Genomic DNA, 11828 nt, shown 5'->3' with positions numbered 1-11828 from the left:
ACCTTATCCCACAGAGAGTGGGAATGACGGTCCAAGAGGCATGTGGTGTTCACGGACCGCAGCGCAGAACTGGCAGAAGAAAAAATCTTCTTCCCGAACTGATCCAGTTTCTTGGATTCCCTATCCGGTGGTGTGGAAGGGAAGGCGGTCGGGGAAGCAGAGGCTTGGACAACCAAGCTCTCAGGGGTGGGGTGTTGGGAGAGGAAAATGGGGGCCCCGGAGCCGGGCGATGGCGTCGGGCCACGTTCCTATCCACAGGAGCTCCTGTGGTGGGCCTGGACCAGGTGCCCAAAAGAACGTCAGAAAGTGCTTCATTGAAGGGAAGCAGCAGCTCCGCAGAAGTAGCTGCTGGCTGAAGCACTTCTGTCAGGAGGTTAGTCTTGACAGCCACAGTAGGGAACACAAGGTGTAGGGCCTCGGCTGCCCTACGCAACACCACAGCATAACTTGCACCCTCCTCTGTAGCCACAGTAGCAGGGGACAGCATGCCAAGGTCTGGTGAGGCATCCACACCACTGGCTTCCCCCAACTCCTCTGCCCAGTCCTATTCATACTCGCAATCAGCTGCGAGAGGGTCCTCAGACCTCTCCCAGTCCTCCCCTTTCTCCTCAGGCTGGTTTACTGGCCTAAAATAAGGAGCAGGGACATGGGGATAGAAATCCCCGAGCAGCGTCGGGAACAGCATCGATCGACGCCGGGCCGACGCCGCGTCCACTTCGGGTCTGAAACCGGGGTTGACGTCGTCTGAGGAGGTGCCGGCGGGGTCGACGTCGGTGGAGGTGTTATAAGGTCAACCGGCGTCAACCGGGATCGAGGCCTGGATCCAGTGGGGTCCTGCGGCGCGGTAGCCACCGGCGACGAAAGGCGAGGACCCCCACTCGGGATTGCGGGACCCGAAGGCGCACCAGCAGACCCGACAGCCCAAAACAGGCGAGCCTTGGTCGACAGGAAGTCCTGTATTTGGGCCGGAGTCGCCGACGGACCCGGGAGGGGCGGGTAGGCCAGCGGCGACTGCACAGGCTCTGGCGGACCCGCGCGGAGGCACCACCTGCACCGTCAGCCACGTCGCGCGACCGGCGAGGTGAAGTCAGAGAACGATGACGTTTCTTTGACTTCTTGTGCTTCGCATTACCTGACTCCGCGTGCGAAGACTTGGATCCCTAAGATTGATTGTGATGACTCCATGCATGGTCCTTCAACCTCCCACGGGACCTGGACCTCGAACGGCGCGGAGCTGACTGGCGGGCCTCCAGCCGCTTTCGGGACCACTCCCGCAAAGACTTCGGCGCCATGGCCCAGCAGTCTGGGCGTGACTTGGGGTCGTGGTCGCGCCATTGGCAGAAACGACACACTCGGTGCGGGTCTGTCACCGACATCATACGGTGACAGTCCTCGCAAGACTTGAAACCGGGCATCCGAACTGCACCAGGGGTCGAAGACTCGAAAACTAGAGACAAAAAGGCCTCACAAAATCAGTCGAAAATTGACTTGGGTTCCTGCTCTTCCCGGAACTGCGCTTGCTGGCGCGGAAAAAGAAAGAACTGACGTCAGCGCGCGTGGGTGGCGTCTATGTAGCGCCCGCTACGTCATCTTGGCGACAACGATGCCAACTACGGAAGCGGAGCCGCACGACACCACCTACTGATGTGCAGGGATGCTGCTGACGAAAACTTTACGGATCCAGTCTGATGCCTGGAGGTAATTCTAAGGTAAGGAATCTATCACTATGCGTTTCATTCAGATTTATTTATTTATGTATAGTCAACATGCCTCAGATAGGCAAACTATACAGACATTTCTAATACTAGCATGGGTGAGCGAACTGGGGAGATGAAGGAACACAAAAATTATTGATACTTCTCTCTCCAAGATCCCTTGCACAGCGAAGAGAAGAATGTTGGCACCACTACCAAAATTAAGGAGACAGTTGCCAACACCAGTCATTCTAGGACTTAAAAGGTAAGACCAATTGTAATTGTTATCTGTGTAGCAGTTTAAAGCATAGCGTTAGGAGGAGAAGAGCACTGCTTAAGATATAGGAAGGAGAGTGAGGAGGAGAAGAACAGCATGAGGGACAATGAAGTAAAGTGAGGAGGAGAGTAGCAGGAGGCAGAAGAAAGGGGAATGAGGAGAGTGGTATGATGGAGATGGAAAAGTAAGGAGGAGATTAGCGTGAGCTTGAAGGAAGGAGAGTGTGGAGAGCAGTATGATGCATAAGGATGGAGAGAGGAGGAGAAGAGTAGTATGAGGGAAATGAAAGGAGGTTGAGGAGGAGAAGAGAAGTGTAAGGTAGAAGGTAGGAAAGTGAGTCGATTAGTATGAGGCATAAGGAAGTAGACAGGTGTAGAAGAGCAGTGTTAGGGAGATGGTAGGAGAATGAGAAGTTAAAGAGCAGTGTGATGCAGAAGGTCAGAGTGATGAGGAGAACAGCAGTGTGAGGCACAAGGATGGAAAGTGAGACGGAGAAGAGCAGTGTGTGTCAGTAGGATTGTTGCAGAGATCTGCGTACAACCTGCAAATCTTACATTCACCGCTCACAAGTGTCACCCTTCCAAGGTCCCTCAAATGATTACGGTCGGGCTACAACGCCTATTGTTCATAGCGCCAAGAAGCAGCTCATTCTGTAATATGTTCTGTGTAAATGGACAGTCCCAAGATCACATATTTAGTGCATCACAGCTGGACAATGTGGTGTAGTGGCGGCATTTATCAATGAAGGAATGGCCTGTATTATTGCATGGCGCTCAACAGGGGGAGCCAACGCGCTAAAAGGAACAAGACACAGGTTAGAGTCAGTGAGACCACCAGACAGAGGAAAACTTATCTTCCCGTTCCCTGCCCTTCCCACCCCCCACATCTCCCTGCCCCGCCTCCAGCCCCCTTCTCTGTTTACCCAGACCAGAGGGGAGGATTTATGCCGCTAAGCAGGCAATAAAACAGCACAGCTATTAGGCGAGATCAAATGGTCGTTAGAGGCCCCAGAAACAGGTCTGACAATGGAAGTTGGATTAATTATGGTGAGGTGGAGAAATAAAGAAGGGAGGGGCCAGTTCCCCCTAGTGGAAACAGTCAGTTAAAAAACAAACAAACTTTCATTCTGGGTTACACAGTCAGTGATACATAGGCAGACATAGTAAAGTTATCCGTAGCTGCAGTAAATTGCTACCTCTCCATAGCTCCTTCAGTCGTATGCTGAATATAGCGCCTAACCCCCGTGGTAGATTAAGCGCTTGTTGCGAGGTTTTCAGTTTGTATGTTTTTTTATGTCAAAGTGATGCAGGCTACTAAACGTCATTAAATATTAATAAAACTGTCAAATCACCGCCCAAAATAATAATTGTGGGCAGCGTCTTTATTTTTTGGTATTCTGCCAACATTTTTGGAAGCAAATAAATGCATTTTGTAAAATTCTGCGCAAGTGTTGATTCTTAATCTGATTGGGTGGACTGATGGATACAAATCTAGTCAGTGTCTCACTTCCACGATCCAGTTCTTACCCTCACGGCATCCGTCCTTATTCATTACAATCGCTCACAAAACGCTTCCCTCATTTCAAAAACAGAACATTTTCGTAATAATATATAAATATAAAACTGCGCGCTCATTAGCACTCCTGCTCGATAGCATGCTGCGTGTTTTTTTAAGTTCCTTTAGTTTGCCACACCTTATCAAAATACATTTCAACTCTCACCAGAGGGAATAGCAAATCTATAGTTTAGCAAAATTATGGACACTACTCAGCACTAGCACAACAGAAATTATATTTTTACTTGCATGCGTGTGCACAATAGATTGCATCAATATAACAGCTGTGCTCGGCGTGTATTTTAAAGATGAATTGAGGAAACGCACAAACATGCATGAAGAGCTGTTTACAATTAAAACAAGGACAGACACTCACAGCGCACCTACACAGCGAGCGTAGCCAATCAAATGTATTACCTAATCATGGACGCTAAATAGTGAGATCAGTTTTGAAGCAAAAAGAATAATGTGACCACCACTGACACTGTGTCACCGACGTGCCTGTGCACCGAGGAGTGACATCACGTATCATTTGAACACCACGCCCTCTAATGGCATTGTAGTAATGTGCATGTTATATTTATGTATTCACTTTGTAAATATCTGTAGTACCACTTTAAGGGAAATGTACTGTGTAGTTGCTATTGTTGAAGAAGCTCCATGGTGATGGAATACACTGGTGTGGTTATGAGTCAGTTGTACCTGACAGATTGGACATGGTGGATGGGATCTTATTTCCTCTACAATAAACTTCATTCATCTTTATTTTGTGACCTGCATTTGGAGTTATTCTTAATATATTACAGGCATCAATGGAAGAAGCCCTGCATAACTACGGAGCCCCTCTCATGGCATCACATGAAATGAACTTAAACAACTTTTGAAATCACAGGAAGTGGCACCACACAAGCTGAGCCAGCGCCGTCACTATAACGACATGGACCGCAGAATAAAAGTGAGGCAGGTGTTAATTCCATGCACAGAAAATGATCTCCCGAATTTTTGGTGATAAATTACCCCAAACAATGTCCATTATTAGTAAGGGTATCTGTGAGAAATAGTTATTCTCGACTCAAATCTTGCATGGTTCAATAACAATGTATTGATTGGAAATTATTGAAAAGAAATTAACACAGTTGCGACCTTTTGTAACAGCAATGTTTTTGAGGTATGTCCGAGATGAGATATATTTTTTTAATCTGCTGTAGTGAGAATTTTGCAATAACGAGGTGAAACTGATTGGCTGATATTGGGGTAATGGCTCCAGGTACAATACATTGAATCCTTTAGGGGAAACAGCAATTTGATAGTAGAGCAAAGGTGATAAAGTGACGCGACTCTTCTGATGGTCCACACATGGAAATCTAGAAGAATTGTTCACCCTTGCTTACTCTGATAAACAATTCTATAGTACTTCCCAGCATCTTAAACCTCAAAACCATATGAGGGTTTTGACTTCTTACCATTTCCACATATCCGCTAAGAAGGTCATGTTGAACTGCCCTTAATGCACCACACTGCATGGGTTTTTCCGTAATACTGTTAAGGCTGTGTAATGAGGCGAGCAATCCGTGGTTTATATAAAAATAATTCTTCTTTATTTAAAGTGCCATGAAAGGACCCGCTGGTGCAAGAGCCAAGGCATCCAACTCAGTCAACCTCCAACCGCTTCTCAGCCTTTCAAACCCATGCTCCTGCATCAGTGAATTCCATATTACACATGCAAATTCCAAATGACATAAACAATAAGGTATTGACATAAGTAACTCTAAACTCTATAATAGAGATAAAGAAAAGACACAATACCACATGTATCCTTTTAACAAAACCAAATAAAACAATTATTCCAAAATATAATCATCAAATTTCTTAGGCATCCTAGAATTCCTCTTTTGTAACACAGAATTTTCTTCAACTGAGGAATCCACAATTTCTTGTGCATTGGATTCAGACACCTTAGATTCAGTCTGACATGCACCAGGTATATTGAATTCTTCAACACTCATGTGATCTTGAGGAATAGAATTACAGGTGCCAATCTTATCATCAAACCACACATCACCATCTTCATCTTTTCCAAAAAAACATTCTTGCCCCGGTTTAAGAACCACAACAGAGCTTTTGCTCCACCAGCCCTTGTCCTTTAATAGAACAGCAGTATCAGTCACTCTTTCGACTTTGAAGGGAACAGTGAATTTGGATGAACCCTTACGATTCAATGTTGGTTTAATAATACGTACCCAGTTGCCAATTTCCACACTTTTACTCTTTGTTTTATGACACAAATCATGATATTTTTTTCCAGAAATGCGGGAAGCTGTTATATTCCTTCTGGCTTTGGCAATAGACAATTCATAAGTTTCCCCTCCAGTTTCTTTTTTAAACAGAGGTGTCAACAAGGATTTGGCGTGTCAACCTCTCATTAACAAGTATGGAGATACACCAGTACATGCATTCGGGGTTATGTGGTAACTCCTAACCTTTTCCTTTAAAAATTCAAAAACATCAAGATTGCTCTCCGAAGGAGCTTGAATCCCTTCTTTTAAAAACCTATTGGCCCTTTCTACTTGACCATTTGCGCGGGAACAACATAGTGGCGCTCTCTCAGAATGCACACCAAATGTATTAAAAAACAATTTCATCTTAGTGGAAATGAATTGCACCCCATTGTCAGGCAAAAGGGTAACAGGCGCACCTTCAATTCTGAAGATGTGCTCCAAGAATACTATAACCTTATCTGTAACTGGATGTTCTACAAAGGTGTAATACATCCACTTTGAAAAATTGTCAATGACAACAATTAAAAATCTCTTCTCCTTGCCCAAGGATTCATACGGACCAGAAAAATGAATAGAAACTTTCTCCCATGGACCAGCAGGAGCTTCTTGAACTGATAAGGGCTGAGTAGATACTTTCCAATGTTTGTCAGGTTTGATACATACAGAGCAATTATCAACCCATCTCTCAACACTTGCATCCATACCCGGCCACCAATAGTGAACCTTGAGCAATTTTTTAGTACCAGACACTCCAGGATGTTCCAAATGAGCTAACTGGATAAGTTTATTCCTGACACCAGCCAGTGGCACAAACAAATCCTGTCTCAACAAAATGCCATTTTCGATGCTAAGTTTATCGGCAACCTGAACAAAGCTTCTGAGAGGAATCTCTAAATTTTTACAAGGCGGCCACCTATTGATAACAAAATGCTTGACCTTGGACAAAATGGAATCAACTGCTACAGAATCATTCCATTCTTTTTCAGAAAAAGTAGAATTACACAAATCAACGGCATCAATCAATGCCACAACTCATTCATGCTGATCAACGATCTCATTTTCACACTCCTCCACAGGTGGAAGTCTAGTCTGCAGTAACATTTTTACCTCCAGGAATGTGCTGAATTTCAAAATTAAACTCTTGCAATCTTGCAATAAGTCTTACAAGCCTGGATGAAACTTTATCGCTTCTGACTCCATCCATCATGTAAACAAGAGGCTTGTGATTGGTAACAAGAACAAAAGGTCGCCCCCACAATTTTTTTTAAAGTGTTTACACTGCCCATACACAGGCCAAAGCCTCTTTTTCGATGGTACTAGAATGCCTTTCAGCCCCACGAATTCCTCTTGAAATGAACGAAATGATCTGTGACTGGGGGTGAATGTTTTGCCAATGTGCAACATTCCGTCCATCATCTTGTGTGTTTTACTGGCATCTACAGTAACATAAGATCTTCCTTGAGAATCAAAAGTATTGAGACCAGGTGCTTTAGCTATAAGACTTTTAACATTATCAAAGGCTTCATCATGAACATCTGTCCAAATAAATTGAGACCCTTTTTTTAAAAGTTGTCTGAGAGGCTCAACCACAAGAGCATAACCCTTAACAAATCTTGAATAATACTCGCCCAACTCCAGAAAAGAACGCAAAAGAATCTTTATCTTGAGGCCTGCTAGCTTTCTCCAAAGTATTAATGAGATCTTCTTTTGGAAAAATGCCATCAGGAGTGATCCTGTGGCCCAAATAATTAATCTCCTCTAAAAGAAACTTCCATTTGTCTTTACTCACTGTCATCCCCTTGCTTTCTAAGATGTTTAAAACATTGTCAAGAATCTTGTTGTGATGCTCACACGTTTCAGCAAAAATTTAAATGTCATCCTGAAATGACTGCACACCACTCATCCCTGAAACAGGCTCTCAATTAATTTTTGAAAAACACTGGCCGCTGAGGCCAACCCAAACGGCATTCTCAAAAACCTATAAAGACCAAATGGAGTGATGAATGTTGTGAGATCTTTTGAAGACTCATCAAGAAGCACTTGATGGTACGCTGATTTAAAATCGATTATGGAGAAAACCTTTGAACCATTAACAGCTGCCAACATTTCTTGAATTCTGGGCAATGGATAAGTGTCTACCACAATATTTTTATTAAGAGACCTAAGGTCCACACACAATCTCAAATCTTGATTTTTTTAAGGGCAATAACTAGAGCAGAAACCCACTCAGAACTATCTGTGGATTCGATGATGCCCTCAGAACACAGAGTATCTGGGTGAGATTTTAATTTTTGCCGTATACCTAGAGGAACCATGCGTACTTTATGTTGAATTGCCATAGATCCTTTTTTAAGCTTGATTCTGTGTGTATAATCTTTTACTTGCCCAACTTCATCTTTAAAAATATCACTGTGTTTCTTAAGAATCATCTCCAAAGAAGCCTTATCAATAGAAATGCTATTGACAGCTAAATCTCGTAATTGAATAGGGCGATCTGAGCCTGGACATAAAATCACACCCAACTTCCCCAAATCAAACCATCCTACTATGTTTTTACCATCAATAGCCACATACATTTTTGTAAGCACCTTGCGTCCCTCAAATTCCAACGTATCTTCAAAGAAGCCTAACATGGAAATATCAAAATTACCAAACGCCTTGGGGTTAACATCAGTTTTCATGAGTTTAACACCCCTCCAATTATCTTTGATAAAAATATCGAATAGGTGAACCCGAGTCTGCCATGGCTTCAAAAGCGACGTCACATACTAATACAGTACCCAAGGGAGCCTTAAAAGGAATGGTAATGTTGTTTACAGAATCATCAAACAAATAATCATAAACAGTAAGAAGTACATTTCCTAAGTCATGCTCTGCACTAGAAATATTATTAACACTAGAGTTTGAAATTTTCTTCGGTGCTTTGCACACCAATGAAAAATGTCAACTTTGCCACATTTGATGCATTTTCTTTTTAAAGCAGGACAGTCAGAACAATTGGCTAAGTGTGTTTTGGCACCGCATCTGTAACAACTTAGATTACTGTCTCTGTTATTTTTGGCATTTCCCTTATTGAAAGATTGTATGGCACAAACAGGAGAAGAGGAAGCAGCATTTCTAGATTCTTCAGCAGTGATGACCTTCGAGGACAAAATGGACCTTTCAGTTCCTTTAGCCAAATCTAACAATTCACCTAATGTAGGATTGTGACAGGCAAGGAGTCTTTCTTGTACTTTTTTTGACTCACAGTTGAACACAAATTGATCTCTAATGAAGAAATCTACATTTGCTCCATACTCACAGTTCGCTGCCAAAACTCTAAGAGCTGCAACATATTCTTCGATGGTTTCATCAGGAAGTTGTTTTTTTTTTGTGAAAAGAATGTCTTTCAATTAAAACATCAGGTTCATCCTCAAATTGTTTCTCTAGTCTTGCTACAGCTTCCTTATAAACATTCCATCCATCTCCTGCACTACTGGGTGGTGCTATGGGGATGAGATTCTTAAAAATTTCAATTGCTGACTACACTGTATAGTGAATAAAGTATTAATCTGTCAAAATTCAGTACACATATCACTCAAATAAAGTGTACATATCACTGTAGAAGAAGCATGGACAAATAATTATACAGGAAATGCACAAGTAATATTATCTCAAAAGTGTGCAAATCACTGTTGTAAAAGTTAATAAGAAATGTACTTATTAAACATGTACCACAATATGGTACCATTAGAACTTTAATTAAAACCTCCAACCTTCTAGAAAGTGAGCGAATCACTGATTGTACTCAAAGTGTGCGAATCACTGGATCCGCAAGTAAGATTTAAAACACACCACAACTGAAGCTAATCAGCGCAAAGAACTGAAATGTTACAGAAGAAGCCGCAGTAAGCCTTGTTGTAACGGATCACATTGTTTCCAAATGCAAAGCTTGTTATAGAAAATCCAACAACTTCAAAATGGCCTCCACGTGACGTAAAACGTGCAAAACGTCCTCCCAAGATGGCCGTCAGTGACGTGAGCTGCGTAGAGGCACGTCTGACACGTCAGCGCATAGGTAACTTGGCAACAATCGTCAGGGAGAGACGTCACAAGGATCACTCGCGTGAACAGCTCAGAGCGCATTACAAGACTTAAGCGCGAGCAATGTCCCGAGCGAGCAACAGATCCTTCAAGTAATAATTTCAAATTACAGTACCTTGACTTTAGACGAGGAAGTAGCTGTGAAGAAAGTGTAGAATCATGAAGAATACCTCGACTAATATATTCCATATTTGTAGAAAAGGTAACTTCAGGGATTCTTTCTCAGATTAAAAAAAAAACGCAGTGGGTCGGCACAGATTTTTAAAAACCAATCGTCGCCATTGTAATGAGGCGAGGAATCCGTGGTTTATATAAAAATAATTCTTCTTTATTTAAAGTGCCATGAAAGGACCCACTCGGGCAAGAGCCAAGGCATCCAACTCAGTCAACCTCCAACCGCTTCTCAGCCTTTCAAACCCAAGCTCCTGCCTCAGTGAATTCCATTTTACACATGCAAATTCCAAATGACATACACAATAAGGTAGTGACATAAGTATCAGACATCACCTGCGGCGCTCCTGGACGCCCCCTTGCCTCCACTTTGGGATCTGACTGTGACCTCTGAGAGGGGTACTGACAACGTGGAGAGGACCTCGGAACGGCAGCTACCAAGCCGGGTAGCGGTGCTCAGACCTCCTGGGCCCCTTCCCATCAATCCTCCGGGCCCCGCTTGGTGTTGGGGTGCTCTCTGTGCATCCTGGTAGGGGGGCCCTTCGGCTGCACGTGTCGGGCAGCGGGCACCTCTTCCCTCACCTTTCCTCCTCAGGAGTTGTCCGCCAGCATCTGCCCCGGTTCGGGCCCACGCTGCTTCCCCGACTGGGCGAATCCCTTGCGGCCTAGTGGCTCGTGGAATCCTCAGAGGCTGACCACTCGTCTTCACCGGTGAGCGGGGTGTGGGTCAGGGGGGTTCGGCTGCACTATCGAGCAGCGGGCGCGGGGGTTGGTACCGGCACCCCCTCCTCTGGCCCTCCGGGGTAACCCCGTGTCCTGCGGGTCTTCTTCCGAACTCCCCGGTGAGGCCCTGGGGTATTTTGTTGGCGCTGCGTCCTGGATATGAGGGCCCCTTAATCCGTCAACCATGGGGAGGGACAAGGGCCTCAAGCCCACACAGGCCCCCACACAGACGAAGATGGACCGGTTCACCACCTCCGACCAGGACACCCCTGGGCAGGCGGCTGGGAGCCCCCCCCACCCCAGGACAGGGATCTGAACACCATTCTTCAGGCAATTAGTGCCTCACAGGCGTCTGTTGAGGGGAAGATCGGGGAAATCAAGGTGGACGTATCTCTCCTCCGGCAAGATCTACGCAACGCCACCGCGCAACTCACGGAGGCCGAATCCTGTATATTCACAGCGGAAGACAACATCTCACAACTGAAGGAGCAGGTAGCTCACCTTCGCACCCACACCAAGAAACTCCACCGGCGTGCCGAAGATGCTGAAAATCGCGCACGTCGAAATAATCTCCGCCTGGTGGGGTTTCCTGGTGGGGTTTCCCCAAGGGGTCGAGTCGAATCAGGTGGCCACCTTCGTCGAGGCCTGGTTTACATCGTGGATGCCCAAGGATGCTCTCTCTACTTGGTTTGTGGTCGAGAGAGCCCACCGTTCCCTCGCACCTAAGCCGCCCCCTGGAGCTCCACCTCGCTCCATCATATTGAAAGTCCTTAACTTTAAAGACCGGGATGCCATTCTGCGGTCGGCTCGGGCCCATGGTCCCTTCAAGTTCCAAAACCACACTGTTATGGTATTCCCGGACTACACCAGGGAGGTGCAAGAACTCCGTCGTTCTTATACGGACGTTAAAAAGAAACTGCGTGCCCTGGGCCTACAGTACCAGCTTGAGTTCCCTGCACGCCTCCGAGTCTTCTTTCAAAGCAAAGCTCAGTTTTTCGATACGCCCCAGGCGGCATGGGCATGGCAGAGGCAGGAACTGTCCCCGGG

The sequence above is a fragment of the Triturus cristatus genome, chromosome 6 (assembly GCF_964204655.1).
Source record: "Triturus cristatus chromosome 6, aTriCri1.1, whole genome shotgun sequence".
NCBI classification, from domain to species: Eukaryota; Metazoa; Chordata; class Amphibia; order Caudata; family Salamandridae; genus Triturus; species Triturus cristatus.
This window is presented reverse-complemented; position numbering follows the sequence as displayed.